Here is an 18,850-nt window from a genome sequence, read left to right on the forward strand (position 1 = left end):
AGGCACTTCAGAATGGCTTCCAAATATACACATTTAAACAAACAGGTAGGTTTTGTCTCTGATGAGTTCATATTTTATAACTAAAATCCTCTGGTGCAGATCAGGTTACAGTTTCAATATTTTCTGTAAATAAATAAATCAATAAACGATTGTTCCAATCATTCACACCCACAGTCAGCAACTTTAAAGTGAAGCCAGTGTGGAAGTGGCAAAACTTCCTTTCCTGCATTAAAAGCTCTGAACTAGTGGAGGCTGTAGCACAGGAGGCAAAGCAGGTCATCTACTAATCGAGAGTTTGACGGTTCAGTTTCTGGCTTTGTAAAGCTAATCCACCTCATTTGCTCTCCAATATGTTCACTGGAGTGAAAAAGTGTGTGATTGTTAGATAGAAAAAAGTGCAGTGGGTGGGTGGGTGGGTGTTATAAAGTGCTTTGAGTGCTCAAGTACAGTCGAAGTGTTGTGTTTACAGCCTTGTACAAGAAATGTTTTAGTCTTAGTTCTCTACTACACAACAACTATGTGCTTTTTAATGTTGCTCATGTATTTAAAGCTTTATTTGGGTTAAAAGTTATTTGTGGTTAAAGGTGTGTCTGCTTTGAGTGAAAGAGAGGTTTTTAATACCCCCATGACCCACCCACTGTTATATATCGTGTCCAAAGATTTTAAACGATAGTTGATGTCCCATTCTGCCTTTTGAGCCACAGCCACCCATGTGACCGTCATCATCACCTCAGGTAATTTAAATTAGATAATTTCGACCTACATTATCTACGATGTTGCTGCTGTTTGAAGCATTTTCTAAACTTACAAGAAGGCAAATCTAAAACGCATATTGAACGTTTGCTGCCCTTTAACCTGCCAGCTTACTAGTAAAACGTCAGATGATGTGGAATTGCACAAACAGTTCAACTTATAACATCTGATGCACTCGCTGCTGCTAGTGCGTGAGTGTGAGGTGTGCTAGCTGGCTCAAGCATACTTTATCCAGGCATCTCCCTCAGCTAAACCATGCAGCAGCACATTTTCAGGAGTAAACGTGTTTAAAGCAGATCGTAACTCTGCTATATGGGAGAAAGGAACATTTTGAAAAATATTCCCATCTGAGTCTCCAGCAAGGTGGTCTGCAGTTGTCTGAAGTTCATGTATTAAAAACACCAACATACAGATTCCCTTTGTTAGCCACTTTAGCTAGGTACCTTAGCTGTCCACCCTCTAATCCAAATGTGGCCACTTTTAGCTCAACCTCTCCTCCCCCAGAATGGTCATATAAGGCTGAAATCAATCCTTTTAAACAGTTATCTACAAACCAAGAGTTGATGTCACAGTAACAAAGTCAAACATTTTTTATCTAACACCAACACTGTATTAGCCTGGCAAGCTAGCAACCAATAATAGTTGAAATGATGTAAAAACAAACAAACAAACAGAAGAAACACAGCACACAGCCAAGCCGTGGTAGTCTTGGATTTCAAATATGGCAATACAGTCAAAGTCAGTACACAGATTTAACACAATAACAGCCATTTTACAGGTTTCAGGGAGTACTACCACATATGAAAATAGTTACATAGGCTTTTGTGGCTCGTGAGGGAACAGCGTAAAATCTGATGAATTACCTCAAGTGATGTTGCTTAAGTCTGTGTTGACTGCGAGACTGGGAATAAAAATAAAACTTCTGGTGGTTTGAGTTAAAAAGAAACGAGTAAAGCAGACCTTCACAACCTTAGCGTTTGTGAACATTAAAGAATCCCGGCAATGGGGATTATGCAGACTTTCAAGCTTCCTACTATGAGTCCAACAGTGGTACAGGCCTTAAAAAACAAAAAGTTAACACAAATACCCCTGCTGAAAGTGACACTGCATCAGCCATCATTTACGACTTCAGGAATGCAGATGATTATCACCAGGTGTTTGCCAGACATGATGAGTAAAAGTGAGTAAAGGGTCACAGCAGAAAGATTTTCCATTTCCAAACGTTCTCTCCTGCAGGTGCCAACATGCCCTGGACAAGAATGCCCTAAACAACTCAAAGTGTCATGTGACATGCCTGTGTGAGGCGTCTCAACTCCTACTTTCGTATTCATTATTAAGCATCACAGTGTCTCTATCATTTTCAATGAATATATAAAAAAGGCCCAAATTTAATATAAAATTTGAATGTTCCCAATGTGATACTCTGTTGTTACACTCTCCTGATTGCAGCGCAGACCTATTTTAATAATGGCCCTGCTTCCATCTTTTAATGGGACTCTTCTGTGCTCGACTAACAGAGCTGAGACACTCACAAATAAATTATGTCTGCTACGGTCATCACAGTGACAAACGGAGGAGTTCAGGTCTTGAGACTTTTATGAAAGCACCTCTATCGCTGGTTCCTTTAATGGGCTCAAATAATTGCAGTAAATACCTGCTATGACTGCTGCTGCTACACTACTTAGGCGAGCACAGTCCTCCCACCATGAGTGGTACTGTACTGATGCAATGTACACTCTCAGCTGTCTTCGCAGTTATATAAAGAACCAGAGCAGCAGTCTCTCCGGCAACGCACCATTTCAAGAGTACAATGAGAGGGGATTTGGGAGGGAACGGAAGCAGAGGGAGGAAAAAAGGAGGGAGAGATGTTCATGTTTCATCAGCTGAGGCCTGCATACCTGTAAAATGGAAAAATTTTAAAACCACCTGGAAATCAGAGAGACAAATGTTTTCGCCACATACTTATGTACTTTTTAAATCTGTGTACCAAGCTCCAGTGTTTACTCATCACTCATGTGAATGAGTTTTCATATTGCAGTGAAAACTCTCCTCGACCCCACATAAAGGCTGTATATACAGGGCACCTTCTGCAAAACTTTTTCTGGTCATTGTCACGACATATTAAAGAGATATAACATCTGGAGTTGATGCGAATCCTTCCACACAGAATCTTGACTGCTATGAGTACACCATATGACTGCTCTTATGTAACTATGCTTGTCTGTGTGAAAGGACTTGTGCAGCCAGAGCAATGACAGTATGGAAGTATTCGAGTTGAGACGTTTCCGCGCTCTAACATCGTCTGCCATAGTCAACCTAAATAGATCTCACTGACAAGAGTAGTACTCTCAATCAAATTTTGAATCATAGAAAATGTGGCAGATTTGCTATCACATCCTGAGCTGTGCCAGCTCAGACTACAGCTACAGACACAGACCAAGAAAAGCTACTTTTTGGGTGAGAAAAATTGTATCTGAGTGTACCCGATTGTATCCAATTGCCAGGGGGTAAACTTGTTAAATTCATGTCTGCCTCGGGACTGTGAAAAATAGTTAGATATCTACTGTATCGCTTGCTCATAGGGGATCATACGCCTTGAGACAACTGTTGTTGTGATTTTTTGCTATATAAATAAAATTAAACTGAATTAAGTATCTTTCAATCATTAATATTTGTTAAAGACACAAGCATGCTGACGTTTGCCATCACCAGCATTAAAAATGCTTACCATGCTTGTAAGTTTATCCGAGCATGCTCACAATTCTTAAGTAAGAAATCAAATTTTGAATTTCAGCGAAACTTGTTGAAGATACTCACAGAGATTTTCTTCATATTGTACAGTATTGTGCAAAAGTCTTGTGCCACCCATCATTTCTGTATATTTTTGCTTCCAGGGAAACAGACTTTTCTTGTCATTTTTATAAAAAGTGTTGAGGAATTGTTTTCTTTGAACATTGGCTGCTTTATCTCTCATTTTCAGTCCACTCCTAGTACCTGACTATTTTCAGGAGAATTCTTTTCTTTGTAAGCCACCATGAATCATTCAAGCATCAACACAGAACCTAACTAAAGGGATGCACCAGTGTTGTGTCTACACATAACAGACAACTTACCAAAGAGCCACTTTTTAAGTTGTAACTTTGCCACTTTCTTCCTAGCAGCCTGAAACATATAATTTGTTGCCATTTATTCAGCTGATCTATAAATAATGCCAAACAACTTGGCTTGTCTTGGCGCTATCATGATTTGGGAATGCATCTCAGCCAGTGGTGTCGGGGAGTTTTCACCATGACAATGGTGCAGTGACAAAATACCTGGATAGAAAAACACGAAATGTAGCACTTTCAATCATAGATTGACCTCCTCATAGCTCGGACCTCAGCATCTAAAGAAGAACTTTGGATGCCCTTCATGAAACCTGGAGGACTGTTGTATAAAGTCTATATTAGCAAATATAGACTTTAAAGATCATTAGAAATGGATTCAAAAGATTTTGTGCATTACTCTATATGATATACATTAAAGAACATATTATGAATCCAATTTAGTCTTGAATTAAAGGCCAACTTTATGAGTGTGATCCAAAGAAAGCTGTATGCCCCCCTCAACATCAGTGGGACTTGGTTACGACTTGTTTTACAGCTGAAGAATACACACTTCATCACCCCACCTGTCAGCTGCTGAAGGCGGACGAAGCGCATGTGTGAACTAAGTTTGAACACCACTAATTAGCCAAACATAGTGACTGCTGCCACCAAACAAAAAACTCAGAATAGATGTTACACTGGGAATAAATCCATACGTAAGTTGCGTGGAGGAGTCAAATTTGATTAAATACTTGGAGACTGGCATCAAAGTGCCCTAAGCAACGATCTTCCTAAGTAAACCTGTAAGTGTGCTCATCTGATGTCAGTATGTGTGCATGCAGCCACCTGTGCCTATGTGAATGTTTGACTATGACCCCGTCCTTGGTGAGCAAACATTCAGTCTGTTCTTATTTGTTTGCCCCTGATGGCATTGCCTAAGTGGCCACTGTAGTATTTGCTTAATGGAGGTCAGTGATGATGGTAGATGATAGGAAATACATTTATGGTCAATTTTATAAACACTAAGATGAGTTTTTGGAAGCAGCTAGTTAACTTTACCCCTGCATTATTTGGTTATTACAACTAAATATTTTAGCTACAATCATCATCCGTTCAAATGTTTAGTCATTACTGATAAAATGAGGTGAAACGTGTTACTTTACATGGCTGTTTGTTCATTTAGACTTTCAGGTCCTTCTCTTTTAACTTTTACAAACAACTAGCAGTCTTTCTTTCTTTCTTTCTTTCTTTCTTTCTTTCTTTCTTTCTTTCTTTCTTTCTTTCTTTCTTTCTTTCTTTCTTTCTTTCTTTCTTTCTTTCTTTCTTTCTTTAATCTTGCCACAGGGGTGAGGGTCAGGTGCTAGACAGGTTAACAAAGTACAGCACACATCAGCTCCTAAGTTAAAGAATAACAGCAGGTGATTGCTGTACTACGTGACCACAGTCCAGGCTCCACAAGCTCTGTCTTGGCAAACACAAATGAGTGTTTTAGGCGAGCAATTACAAGAACAATTAAACATGTAGTACGTGTGCGTGCATACAAATTTAGACTCCTTACAGTAAAGGTTAAACTGTCTGCAAAAGTGCCTGAAAGTGTATTATTTGTACTTTAAAATCATAACTATATACTTATGTCTGACTGTGTATTTGTTCAAGTTACAGATTAAATACATGTAAGAACTGCTGTAATGAAATTGAGTCTGCTTTCAACTCAGGTAATTCCTAAGGCTATAATTTATGGTAATGTTTCACTTTCACTGCAGAATTACTAAATGTAATTGCCTTTGGTAATTGCTTATGGGAAATAATAAGAACATCTTAAATTATATTGCAGACCACCTTAGTCATTTACCATTGCCATTTCTATGTAAGTACGTAAGCTTTTGTTTGGCAGTATGGGTCTGTAGTGGGACCTTCCTCCACTTGTCTATACATGGAAAGCTTAAAGTAGGAAAAGCAAGTAAGAAGACCTGGTAGGTGTTACTGAGAGGTGCTTAACATGGGATTGATTCATTCAGAAACAGCATGAAAAGTGGGAGCTTGGATTAAGGTGGGTTTCAGAGCGGTTTGCATCAGCTAATGTGGGATACTGTGTGCAGTTAGACATGAGCACCTTTTTTGACTTTTGTTGTTGTTCATTCATTTAGTTATCCTCCTCTGTTTGTACACTTTCACCTACCGTTTCAGATCCTGCCACTCCTTTTTTTGCATTCCCGCACTTCCCTTCTCACCTACTTCCACTTACATAATCATGATCACAAAATTCTAGCTCTCTCTATTTTTTTTTTTTGCCAGACTGTGTCTGCATGTTGTTATACATTGTTGTGAATTTTTGTTTTTTTGAATATTTGTCACAATTAAATGTTTCAGGTTGTCAAACGAATTCTAATATTAGACAAAGATAGCATGTAAATACAATACATTTTTTAAAATTACGATTTCAGCTGAGTGAAAAAAAGTTATCCCAACCTACCTGACCTTGGGTGAAAATGTAATTGCCACTCTTGTTAAATCATGAATTAACTGTGATTAACCACATGTTTTGGAAAACAGACTGCTGTTTCACTAGCCACACCCAGGCCTGATTATTGCTAGACCTGATGAATCAGTAAGTCCCTAAAAATAAAACCTGTCTGACAAAATCAAGTAGGGTAAAAGCCATCTGTCAGTCTGGAGAGGGTTACACAGTCATTTATAAGACTTTGGGAATCCAGCGAACCACAGTGAGAGCCATTATCCACAAATGAAGAAAAAGTAGTGAACCTTCCCAAATTTTCTGGCCTACCCAAATTACTCCAAGAGCGCATCAACGAGTCAACCAGGAGTTCACAAAAGAACCCAGAACAACACCTGAAGAACTTACTTGTCTCAGTTAAAGTCAGCGTTCATGATTCAATGATAAGAAAAAGACTGGCCACAAATGGCTCTGAAAACCACTGCCGACCAAAAAGAACACATAGGCTCTCTTCCCCCACCCTCCAAAAAAGCCCCCTGATGATGTCCAAGACTTTTGCTAAAATATTCTGTGGGGTAATGAGATAAAAGACAAAAGAAGTTATTAGTTCCCTTACATGTGGCATAAAACTAACAAAGCATTTTATAAAAAAAAAACAAAAAAACAAAACGTCATACCATCATCCAAACATGGTGGTGGTAGCATGATGGTCTGGGAATGCTTTGCTGCTTCTTCCTGAATTCTGCCAGAAGATTCTGAAGGAGAATGTCCGGCCATCAGTTTGTGAAGTGAAGCTAAAGCAACCTCGACTTATGGAGGAGAATGATCTCAAAATCTACCTCTGAATGACTCAAAAATATGAAACAGTTTGGAGTGATCTAGGCAAAGTCCGAACTGTATTGAGATTGAGATGCTAGGGCATGACCTTAAACCTGCCATTCGTGCTCCAAAACACTTCAATTAAAACTCATTTTTAGAAATCCCTCTACAGTGATGTGAAAGCCTCATTGTCACTTATCACAAACACTTGATTGCAGGTTTTGCTGCCAAGGGTGGCACAACCAGTTAATCGGTTTAACTTTTTCACATAGGGCCATGTGGGTTTGGTTTGGCTTTTTTCCCTCAACAAATGAAATCATCATTTAAAAACATGACAGCTTGACTTCTTGGACACTTCAGACTTCAATCACATGTTGATACGCCAAGCAATCCCCTTTACATCCTGTTAATATTAAACCCCTCTTGTAGTATCAAGATCTGAAACTACATGAAACCACTGATTTGTCAGCATACAAGTGTGCACATATCAAATTGTCAGTGATTAGGCACAGCCCCCTCTCTGGCATTCATACACGGAGACTGAAATGCTGCTGTGGGCTCCTCAGACGGATTAACAGACCATTAGCACCTCGACTCCTTTAAATTTTCCGATTGTCTCAGGAGCACCTCGCTGGCCCTGGACCCAGCACTCAGCACTCATCTTTCACCCCAGCTGCTCCTCCATGACAAATGGTTATATTAGAAGTGATTGCCTGATGCAGACAGGAACCAGACAGCTTCAGAGAAGACTACATTTGAATTAACAGCTTGATTTGTATGCAGTAAGAAGTGTAGTTTTAATCAAGAGTCATGTTAAGCAACCGTTTTAATACAATTTGGCATTTTTTGTCCAACAATAACTGAATTTGTACTCTGTAAGAGCCACTATACATGAATAGTTTTTATTGTTAACCATAAAGACATTTAGAGGAAACATCAACCATGGACAAATTAAATTGTTAGCCTTTTTTAAAGGAGAATGTCATGAACCGAAGTTCCACGCACAAGCTGGACCCAGGAGCAGAACACACACACACAGCGGTACGAGAGAACAAAAAATAAACTTTATTATAACTGAGGGTGTCCCGGGAGGTAGAAGGGAAAAAACGCACGGAACCAGAAAAACCGAGGGACCGGGAGGTGAATCGCGCAGGAACGCCGAGAGCGGGACTGTGGGAGGGATGATAGCGGGGCCGAGGGAACCGGAGGGAGGGGTGAGGGTCCGTGGGGAGAAGCTTCAGAAAGGTCGAGGCGGCTGGGGCTGATTTTGATCCAAATTCCGGACAGGCAGGTGGACAGGCTGGTGGCTCAAACACGCCGAGCTGTGATCGCAGAAGGACGACTACGGACTGGCGTGGAGCAGCAGGCTGGGCAGGATTAAATAGTCCACCTGGTGATCGCCCGGGATGGGATGCAGGTGTGGAGTTAGCAGCCACGCCCACGGGAGTGGGCATCCCATCAGCACCTCGGACGCCGGGCCGCGGACCATGACAGAGAATGTTTCACCTGTGATTTGTGCAGCTACGTAGCGCTGCCATTTCTAGAAAGAACTCGTTCCCTTAAATGTTATGAAAAAGGAGTCCGGGTAGATTTTCACTCCTTTTTCTGTGTGTGTCATAAGTGTTACCCCAGCAGAGAACACAATTTACAACAATATCCATCTGTTCAAAGCAAAAAAGTTGAAATTAAGTGTCTTTTATGTTGTACTGGGGCTGAACATGACCCCAATACCCGAGTTCCTCCTTTTCTGACACATTTCCAGCAGAATGGCTTCTTAGGTCTTACTTACTGCCCCCAGTAGTCAAGTCACATGATACTTCTGTGAGAAACTGGGATATGAAATTTATAAAAACACACCTTGCAACCACAAATAACCTCAGGTGTCACCCAATAAACCAGGACTGGAATTCTAAAGTGGACATTTAGTAGAATCTTCATTCTAATTTGTATTCCTAAAATCACATTAAAATTAACAAAGTGTTTGTTCAAAGCAGTTCATGTGCTCAAATTACTCCAGGTCCTACTGAGCATCATTGACATTTTCTTCACTCACTCACTTTGTCGTCTTCTTCCCCTGACCTATAAAGAACAGGATGTGCCCTCTTTTGCAAGATGTGAGACTAAAATGAATTGCAATGCTTATTTATGAGGTGATAATTGAACAAGCTAACAAAAGCAATCATGTGGTTCACAGACTGCTGTGTAAAACATGGTTTTGGATGACAATTTGCCAAAGCAATATCAGGCTTTGGACAAACAGCAGAGACTTTAACCCAGGGGTGGGCAATCTCAGTCCACGAGGGCCGGTGTCCCTGCAGGTTTTAGATGTGTCCTCGAACCAACACAGCTGATTTAAATGGCTAAATTAGCTCCTCAACATGTCCTGAAGTCCTCCAGAGGCCTGGTAACGAACTAATCATGTGATTCAGGTGTGTTGACCCAAGGTGAGAGCTAAAACCTGCAGGGACACCGGCCCTCGTGGACTGAGATTGCCCACCCCTGCTTTAACCTGTTAACATCTAGTGTATCATATTTGATACGTGGAGGTTTTTTTGTTAATTTTTCTTAAACTTTTGCATCATCAGTCATTTTTTCCCCTGAAAACCCCAAAATAATAGTAAATAATAACAGTAAAACGATCATTTTCTGGCAATCATTTTATATTTCAGGCTTTAAGGGGTTAAGGGGGATCAGTGTTTTGTGGGTTTGGTCTTATGATGCTATTTGTTAACAATGGGTCAATTTCCTTATATAGCATTTTTACAAACTATAAGATCTGAGCTATCATTTGTCTTATTGTCACTCTAAGTTCCAATTCATCACAAGAAACAGAACTACAGAGATCCATTGCAACTACCGAGCAATGTTTGATGCCAATATTACATGAACTAATTAAGACATTACGTCTAAGAAACTCTTCATCGGCACTAGAACTTAGAGCTCAGAGCAGATTTTCTACCTGTGTACATCATCTGTTGTGCATGTCAGAAGCTTTAATAGTCTTTGCCAGCATTTATCTGCTGATTGTTTTTTCTGTTCTTATCTTGTTTTAACTCGCCTCACATTCTTGGAAATGTCTGCACACCCCAGCTGTAGCGTGAAACCTGCGAGGACACTCAGTCCCCTGGCTGCATGAGGCAGAGTGATGGGGAAGTGGAGATAAAAATAATTTCTGCAGTCCGATCCATCTGATGACAACAGAGTTCTCCTTGACTGTTACCATAGTAACTGTGAACAGGAAGGAAGTGGAATTGTTGCAGAGCTCAGCAGGACTGTCTTTTCCACTGACAGAAAGCAGAATAACTGATTACAACTTGCAGAAAACCATACGTGTGTGTGTGGGTGTGTGTGTGTGTGTGTGTGTGTGTGCGTGCGTGCGTGTGTGTGTGTGTGTGTGTGTGTGTTAAATATTACCAGCCCTGACTTTTTAGCTGTGTTGTGGTTGTAATGGTGAGCTGTTATCATCACGCTCTGGACTCTATCCAGAGTCTTATTGACCCTATTAGATTATCTGAGGGTGTATAATCAGCCTCAGCAGACTAACTGGCCTAAACTGTGCAGCACTGTAGTGAATCGCCCTCAAAAATAAACAGGAGTTATCCAGTCCTCCTTACAGTTACAGTGCAGGAAAGCTAAGTTGTTCTGGTAGCAGTGGAAAGATTTGCCATGAGAAGCTGAACTTTGATCAAACTGTTGGCAGGGCAGAAGATAGGTTTATCTCAGTGCTGGTGCAGTAAATATCTATTTTTGTGTATTCATATAAATATCTCTAAATTGCATGTAATAATGATTAAGAGATATCCTTCCTCATGAAAAAAATGAAATACTGGACAGAATCACTCCATATGCCTTTGACTACCTTTTGTGAAATGGGAATCAGCCCTAATCCAATAGCAAAAGTTGCATTTATATATGCCCTAACCAGATGTGATTCAAAGATGCCAAAACACTCTCCATGTTTTATTTCCATGAATTCAAGTGCGTAAATTAAATAAATTCAATTCAGTTAAACTTAACAATGTCCTGGAGCTGATGCTGAGAAAGGGCTGTAAGCATCAGCAGTCTGACCGCCTGTCTCCTACCAAAGAGAGAAAAGCAGCAGTATTTAATCCTGATGGTTTTTTCAGTCAAGCTGTGAGAACCTGTGGTTAGAATATAAGATATTTTGTAGATATTCTGGAGTATATTTTTAGGTAAACATAAAGGGAAAAACATGGCCAATATATATTTTTAAACATTGCTTTTGGGAGCATTTTTGCCTTTATTTGGTGGGACTGAAAAGAATTTTAAGACAGGAAAGTTGGAAGAAGTAAAGGGCCTTGGGGCATAATCAAACCCAGGCTGTTGCACTGAGCCTTACATCACCTACTCAACCAGGTGAGCTAAACTGGTGCTTTTTTTTTTTAAAATTAATTCAGTCTTGATAGCTGACAAAAAGACAGGAGGCAGAGCTGGAGGTGGGACAATGTAAGATGCTTCATCCGGAATGACCACGATGGATCAGATTAGAAATGGATATATCAGAATGACAGCTCACGCTGGGCGGGAGGTGGAAGCAAAATCATAGAGGAGGATAGTGGATATAATGGACAAAGGATGTTGAATATAGAGCTGCTGAGCAGGAGGAAAAGAGGACTGAAAAGAAGAGACTGCAGAGAAAATTCAAGGATGTAGTGAAGGAGGACATGGACAGATAACGTCCTCGTAGAAAGTACATTTTCTGTTTTTCAGTGTAGATTTCTTTGAGATTCTTTAATATCACAACCCTAACATCATACACAACAGGATGCTCTTATTGTTATTATTCTCACTTATGTAGTGGCAGTTAAACCATTTTGGCATGCAAAGAAATAAGAGTATTTTCTAGACATATAGGCTGGGCAGCTTCAGTTTCGTGGGTTGAAAAGGGTTTGTGTGAAGAATCATTTGCTGTGAAAGTAAGCCTTTAAGAAATTAGTCTTGAATCCATTCTAAATGTTTTTTTTCTCTCTCTTGAGTGTGCTGACAAAGCATTCCTCTTCTGGCCTGAACTTTTTACACACCATGCTCTATTCTTTGTACGAAGCCTTGAACCACACTGAGCTGTGTTACATAATGCTGCAGGATTCCCCGTCGAGTAGACTACAAGCACAAAACTCATATTACCATTCTTCTATTCTACTTCTGCTAGTATTCATATTATTATATGTCAGTTTTGTCTTCCTCTAATGTTCAATAGAATCAAATTCAAATTTAGCAGGTTGAGTTTGATGCTTGTCGAATGCATAAAATTCTCCAAAGCTTGGATAACCTGGAAACCTCTACTTCCTGATCAGAGTCCCTCGGCTAAACGCGGTTGTTTGTGTTGCAGTGTGATTCAGACACCTTGAGCTTTGGATGGTGTTTAACAAACGAACACGCCGACAGAACGAGTGACCCCGAGCTGTCCTTTAGAGAGACTCACCGAAGGCTGTTTATTCATAGAGCTGTTTTAAAATAGCAACGCTGATGAAAAGGAAGAAGCACACTGTAGTATTGTGTAACCACTCTCAGCTCCATTTACAAAAAGTCATATAATATGTATATTGATCCATTATATTTTCAGGACTCCAAGGAGTAAGAGAGGCGATGGCATGTATGTTTGATGAAGCCCCTATTGTACAGTGGTGTTGAGGACATAGAAGCCTAAACTTTACGAGTGAAGTCAAACAAAGCTTAAAGGTCCATTCTTTACAGATAAATGTTACCACTACTGTACTGTAAAAATGAAAGGTTAGAGGAAGTGACATCATGATAACTTGGGATTAACTGATTAAGAATTTGCTTTGTGGGAAACAACAAGGTGTTTCAGCTTAAAGAGCAGCAACCTTGACTGTTTTGTTATGCATTATTAATATTATTATTAAGTATTATGCTTAACCTAGTATGAATGGAATCAGCTGTTTGTGTTGGGTGCATGCGGAGCTGCTTTCAGTCTGAATAGAAACTTATCCAGAAGACACTGAACCAAATTCTTCTCCTACTACAATGGCTGATCTGTTGCTTACATTTTTCATAGCCTTTTTATATTTTAAGGTTGCAGTCTCAGCATCAAACATATGAAATATGCATAGCCTTTAAGTCTGGAAAGCCAGTTCTATACAGATATACCTTAAACCTTCATCAGTGTTTCTAGTTACCAGCAAACATAACGCAAAATCACCCCGATCTGTCGCTTCAGTAAAGACTTCCCTGATGAGTTTGTCATGAGCACATTAAGTCTGAACAGATAAATCTCCAACTCTTATCTCTAAACCAACTCAGTGTTGTTTGAACAGTGTATCAGAAAGGGCAAGAAAGAGGATTTAAATGACTTTGAATGTGGCAGATGGTCTAGTTTAAGTATGTTAGAAAAAAATAACTTGATAAAAACAGAGAAAAGATAAAAACATCTGGGGCTGGGTGAAAATGCCTTGTTGATGTCAAAGGTTGGAAGACAATGTCTAGACTCTCTAAACACACAATATGCCAAAGCTTCCAGCAGATGGGCTAAAGCAGTAGAAGACTCCAACTGATGCTACTCCTGTTGGCTAAAAACAAGAAACTCTCCAAGAAGTATGCACAGGTTTGACAATATTGGACAACAGAAGAGTGTAAAAATGTTGCCAGATCTGATGAGTCCCAATTTCTGTTGCCACATTCAGATGGTTAGATCAGAATTTGGTGGAAAGAACATGAGAGTATGGATCTTTCATGTCTTGTATTAACGGTTTAAGGTGGTAACAACTATGAGTCCCAACTGAGCATTGTCACAGTCTACCCAAATATTGTTGCTGACCGTGTCCATCCCTTTATGAGCCAGTGTAGTCATCTTTTGATGGCAGCTTCCAGCAGGAAGTTAAAATCATTCCAACTGGCCTCCAGAGTCATCAGATCTCAATCCAATACAGCGCTTTTGTGGTGGAACAAGAGATTCACATTATGGATGTGCAGCAGCTGCATGATGCTATCATGTCAACATGGAGCAAAATCTCTGAGCAATGTTTCCAGTTTCTGGTTGAATCTGTGCCACAAAGAATTACACAACTGGGAAGGTAAAAGGGCTCCAACCAGTATTTGCAAGATCTGTATCTAATGAAGTGCCTGTGAATGTTTATGTCTAATTGTGTTGGATGAAGAATATACAAAAATGGCACACTTCTGTGAATAAATCATAGTATTTTCAGTCTAGTCTTGTAATTATGTTGGATGAGAAAAATGTGAAATGGTCACTTTCACATTGGTAAATGGTAAATTACAGTGTTTTCAGTCCTGTCTTACTCCCCTCATCCTAAACCGGTCTCAGCAGATGGTTGCCTACCCCGAGCCTGGGTCTGCTGGAGGGTTCTTTCTGTTAAAGGGAGAAAGTCAAAGCCAGAGAAGTACAGTACACATAAAAAAAAATGTTTGCTGTATGTTTCGCTACAGGAATAATTTTTATGTGAACAAGGTACGCCGAAGTTGGCTAGATCTCTGTTGCCACCAGAATCTTGAATCTTTGCTGTATGTTTATGTTTCAGTACATCACTCTGGAAAAACTCACAAACTCTGTTTCTGTTTTCATATTTTTGTCATTTTTGTTGAAGTACAAAACAGCCAAATGAGGTGGGAAAGGCTTGAGTTACATGTTCTGAGCGCTGTGTTTTGGATGTTTCGCTGTACTAAATGCTGAGTAGTGTTAATATTTGGAGTGGTTGCTGGTGTGATCTAAAAAGCAGTGTGTGGTAATGAACGCAGATGAAGCAGTTTTGATGGATTTGTGAGGTTTTGCCAGAAGTGTTGGCGGTTTTATGAATATAGTTTGAAAACTGGATTTTGTGTTTAGTTTAGAGAAAAAGGTTTCAGGAAATGTGACCTGGGAACATTTTGCTCATTTTGGAAACTTGTGGGGGCTTTATGACCTTTGGGCATTTGCCCACTTTGCCAGGCTGACAATTAAGAATTTGCTAAAAAATGCTGTTATATTGTTCAGTTTTATGAGCCCTGGAGCTGAATAACAAGCAGGTATTATTTTAAATTCTATTCTTCTCTTATCATGTCTGCCTTTGTTGTTTAGACTTAACAAGTGTGCATAGACTGCATGTCTAGTACTTTATTACTGAGAAGTACACACGGTTTTGAATCTACGGGGATAAGAGCTCTCTGGTGGATTCAAAATAATCATGAATGTTCTTTCCACATTGTAATCTCATTATGTGCTCACAGGGTGTTCTCGTTTCATTCAAATGCTCCTAATTGTCTCTGTGGCTAATTTATCCAGTGCCTCTTTTTCTTTTGCACCGCTAATGGATTTTTATTTTTTTTTACAGTCTTCTCTCTCTCTGTTTTTCCTCTCATTTGCTGCCTCTGTCTTCTTGTCTCACTCTGACTCTTTGTTTCTATCTGTCTCACCTCATTAGCGTCTATTATCCATAGGGAGAGCTAAAAGCTAAAGATGCAGTCTTCAGAATCACGATGTCAACAAGTCATTTCCTGCAGGAGATACAGGACACTGTATGTGTGCGTATGACTGGGCTACTAATGAGCTACAAATCCCCTAGTTTGTGTTGTGGCCCAAGCTGCATATCAGTGCTGCTTATTGGCAAACATGAATCCGGGCTTTGCAGTACAGCAGCTGAGATGTCCTCATCTATGTGTGTATGTATGTGTGCCCACACACATACATACACACAGATTAGTTTCTATCATCACACAAAGTGGAATCCCTTTAAGTAGCAGAGGGATTCCTCTGCTACTTAAAGGGATTCTTGCATTATAAGTAAAAGCTCAGTAAATCACACCTGCTGAATATAGCCTGGTGGAAAAAGATACAGGTAATGGGTTTCTTCATTGTGACAGAACTATGTGATGATAGGAATTATCTGAATTAGAAAGAAAGAGAGGAGCAGTTTGTTGCTGCAGTGCTGCAAAGCAGTGAGGAGGGGTTCAGTTTTAAAGTCATGACAGCTGGTACGTTGAGCATTTCCTTCTTATATCCTGACTGAAACTGTATCCTAACTAAATGGGGGACCTTCACAGGGCCTTAAGATTAATCTGCAGCATGACAGCATAATCATTTTTTCTGGTCTGGTGAATTAAGGGAAACTTTTCTCCGTTATGGGTTTAACACAAGCTCAAAATGTCAAAATATCCCAAGAACTCTGTGAACTGTGTTTAGCTGCTCACCTCCAAACACACACTTTCAGCTTTTTCGTCTTCAATAACTCAGCTTTGCTGTTGTTAAAATCATTGTATTCCTCACCCAATGACAGTATCATGTCAGGTGCTTCCGCTCTTCATTAAAACTTTGTGATGATTACAGTGTGGCCTTTGTCGTCTTTGTTTTACAGTGTGTCCTAACAATCAGATCACTTGTGGGTCATGCTAGGTGGAAAAATAAAAAAAACACTCAAATATGTGGTGATCCAGCCACTTTCTCTGCCCTTTTGAGGTGGACTGGGACTCATTTTCTCACTTTTTTCCCCCTAGTCTTATGACAATGTGTCCTGATGGGTCTTCAGCATGAACATAACAGGAAGATTAAAGTTACGTAATAAGTGCAGGATGTACTGCTCCCTCATCTTGTCCTCCACAGTCTTTAGTGAATATGCCCTGCCACTCTCAGTGGTTGTATCATACTATACATTTTGGTTTTTGTTGCTAAAAAAGGGGGCGGGGGGTGTCACCTGACTGGTGATGGAGGCAATAACTGTGCACAGGAGGAAACGATGTAGAAATAACGATATATAAACGCAATCGGTCAAACCGACCACTGGAGATGCAGCAGTAGGTGTAAATGACGGCGTGTCTCTGCTGTCCACTTATGAGCTGCCTCTTAAAGGCAAGTGGAAACAAGGTCTGAAAAAAACGCGACAAATAAAAAGGTTATAAGTTTGCAATGACGGGCACACACACACAGTGGGATGCTGCTTGCTGTGAGGTTAATGGTTTTCTGATGTTTGTGTTGTTATTGTCCAGTCTGTGGTGAGCGAGGGGAGAAGACAGGAGAGGAGATCCACAACTGCTTAGTCAGCTTTCCTGTTGGTGATGCCTGTTTCTTTTCTTTTTTCTTTCCCTCCTTTTTCTTTATTGCCATGACAACAATTACAAGCCACTACTACTGTCCAATACAGCTTTACATATATGTATAATAATTCAACCAATGTACACACAGAAATGTCTGTTTGTCTTCTTTAAATAAGGTGTAATGACTGAAAAAAAAAAACAATTGCACACAAATATTAAAACTTTTATAGACACAATCTCACCCAGAAAGAGATGTTCTGGAGTCTCCTTTAGTTCAACATCTAATTAAATTTGACCACTGCTAAGCAAAACGGTGTGACACAATGTTACCAAATGTTACTTTAAAAATCAAAAAGACGTTTTAAAAAAAATGAGGAAGTAGATTTATAAGGAGCTCACTGCAGTTTCATTTCTTTATTTCCATGTTCCCTCTAGCTAATATATCATTTTTCTTATTTAACATTCTTTGGACACACGACTTTTCATTCTAGCATTCTGCAATGGTACTTTTGATTTTAGAGGTGCATTGCTGGGTGGTAGCTCTGTTCCACCTTGCATTGGCGGAACTGACTGAAATGACTGTGTCTGTCTAGCTATGACTAATTCTAACTGTGGGAAAGTCTTGTCCTGTCCTTGGCCCAGTGCAACAGACTCCACCATGTGATCAGAGGTGACAGATTCTCTACATATCAGACGACTCAGGTGTCCACGGCCACTTCCTGCCCCCTCGGACACACGCAGCACACACGCACGCACACACACATACTGACACCTAAACCCCAGTGTCCAATCTGTCTTCCTGTTTCTGTACTCAGAGCTAGGGCCCAGTCCAGTTCCACACAGCTGCCAGCCGTTTCAGGTTGCAACCTGAAAATAGATGCTGTGACCATTAACATCCAACATGCTAACCACAGAGCTTCCTGTTAAAGCAATGAAAGATGCAGAGGGTTACAGAGAGAAGCCTTTAAGGCCAAAGAGAATAGAATACAGAGCTGATTCGCTTAAACTCAGCTCATTATTTGTATTTATTCATATAAATATATATATATTTATATTTATTTATCTTCCTTATCTGACTCAAGTACTTGTCTCATAGCTATTTGGAATTAGTTGGACCTTATAAATATAACAGCTAAGCACCGACAGTAAAGAAAACATTTTAAAAAAAGTATATTTTCCTATGGGGAAAATAAAATACAATAACTTTATTTTGAGAATAACAAAATAAAGCTACCATAGGTTAAAAAACCTTTTTATTAAGATGAATAAACTATGAGGTACATAAAAAAATGTAATGTATTTCTTTATTTGTCTGTTTTATTTTAGGCACCATGCACAAAATACATTCATCACATAAAAGGAAAAGATGCATTGTAGCAGATCAGCTCATTTCCAAATTTCCAAATTCCTGGGCAGATACAAACAAACAAACAAACAAACAAACAAACAAACAAACAAACAAACAAACAAACAAACAAACAAACAAACAAACAAACAAACAAACAAACAAACAAACAAACAAACAGTCAAATCCAGTTAGAAAAGGTAAAATACAGTTAAAACAGTAAAATGTAGTTTTAAAAAATCAGTAAAATACAAAACAGGAAAACACAAGAAAAACAATAAAATGCACTTAAAAACCGCAAAATGCAGTAAAAAACAAACAAACTGTAAAATACTTTAAAAATAAAAATATTTGTAGACAGCCCAAATCTTGTTGTGTTCCAAGAAAATC

This window comes from Maylandia zebra, linkage group LG5, assembly GCF_041146795.1.
Source record: "Maylandia zebra isolate NMK-2024a linkage group LG5, Mzebra_GT3a, whole genome shotgun sequence".
Lineage (NCBI taxonomy): Eukaryota > Metazoa > Chordata > Actinopteri > Cichliformes > Cichlidae > Maylandia > Maylandia zebra.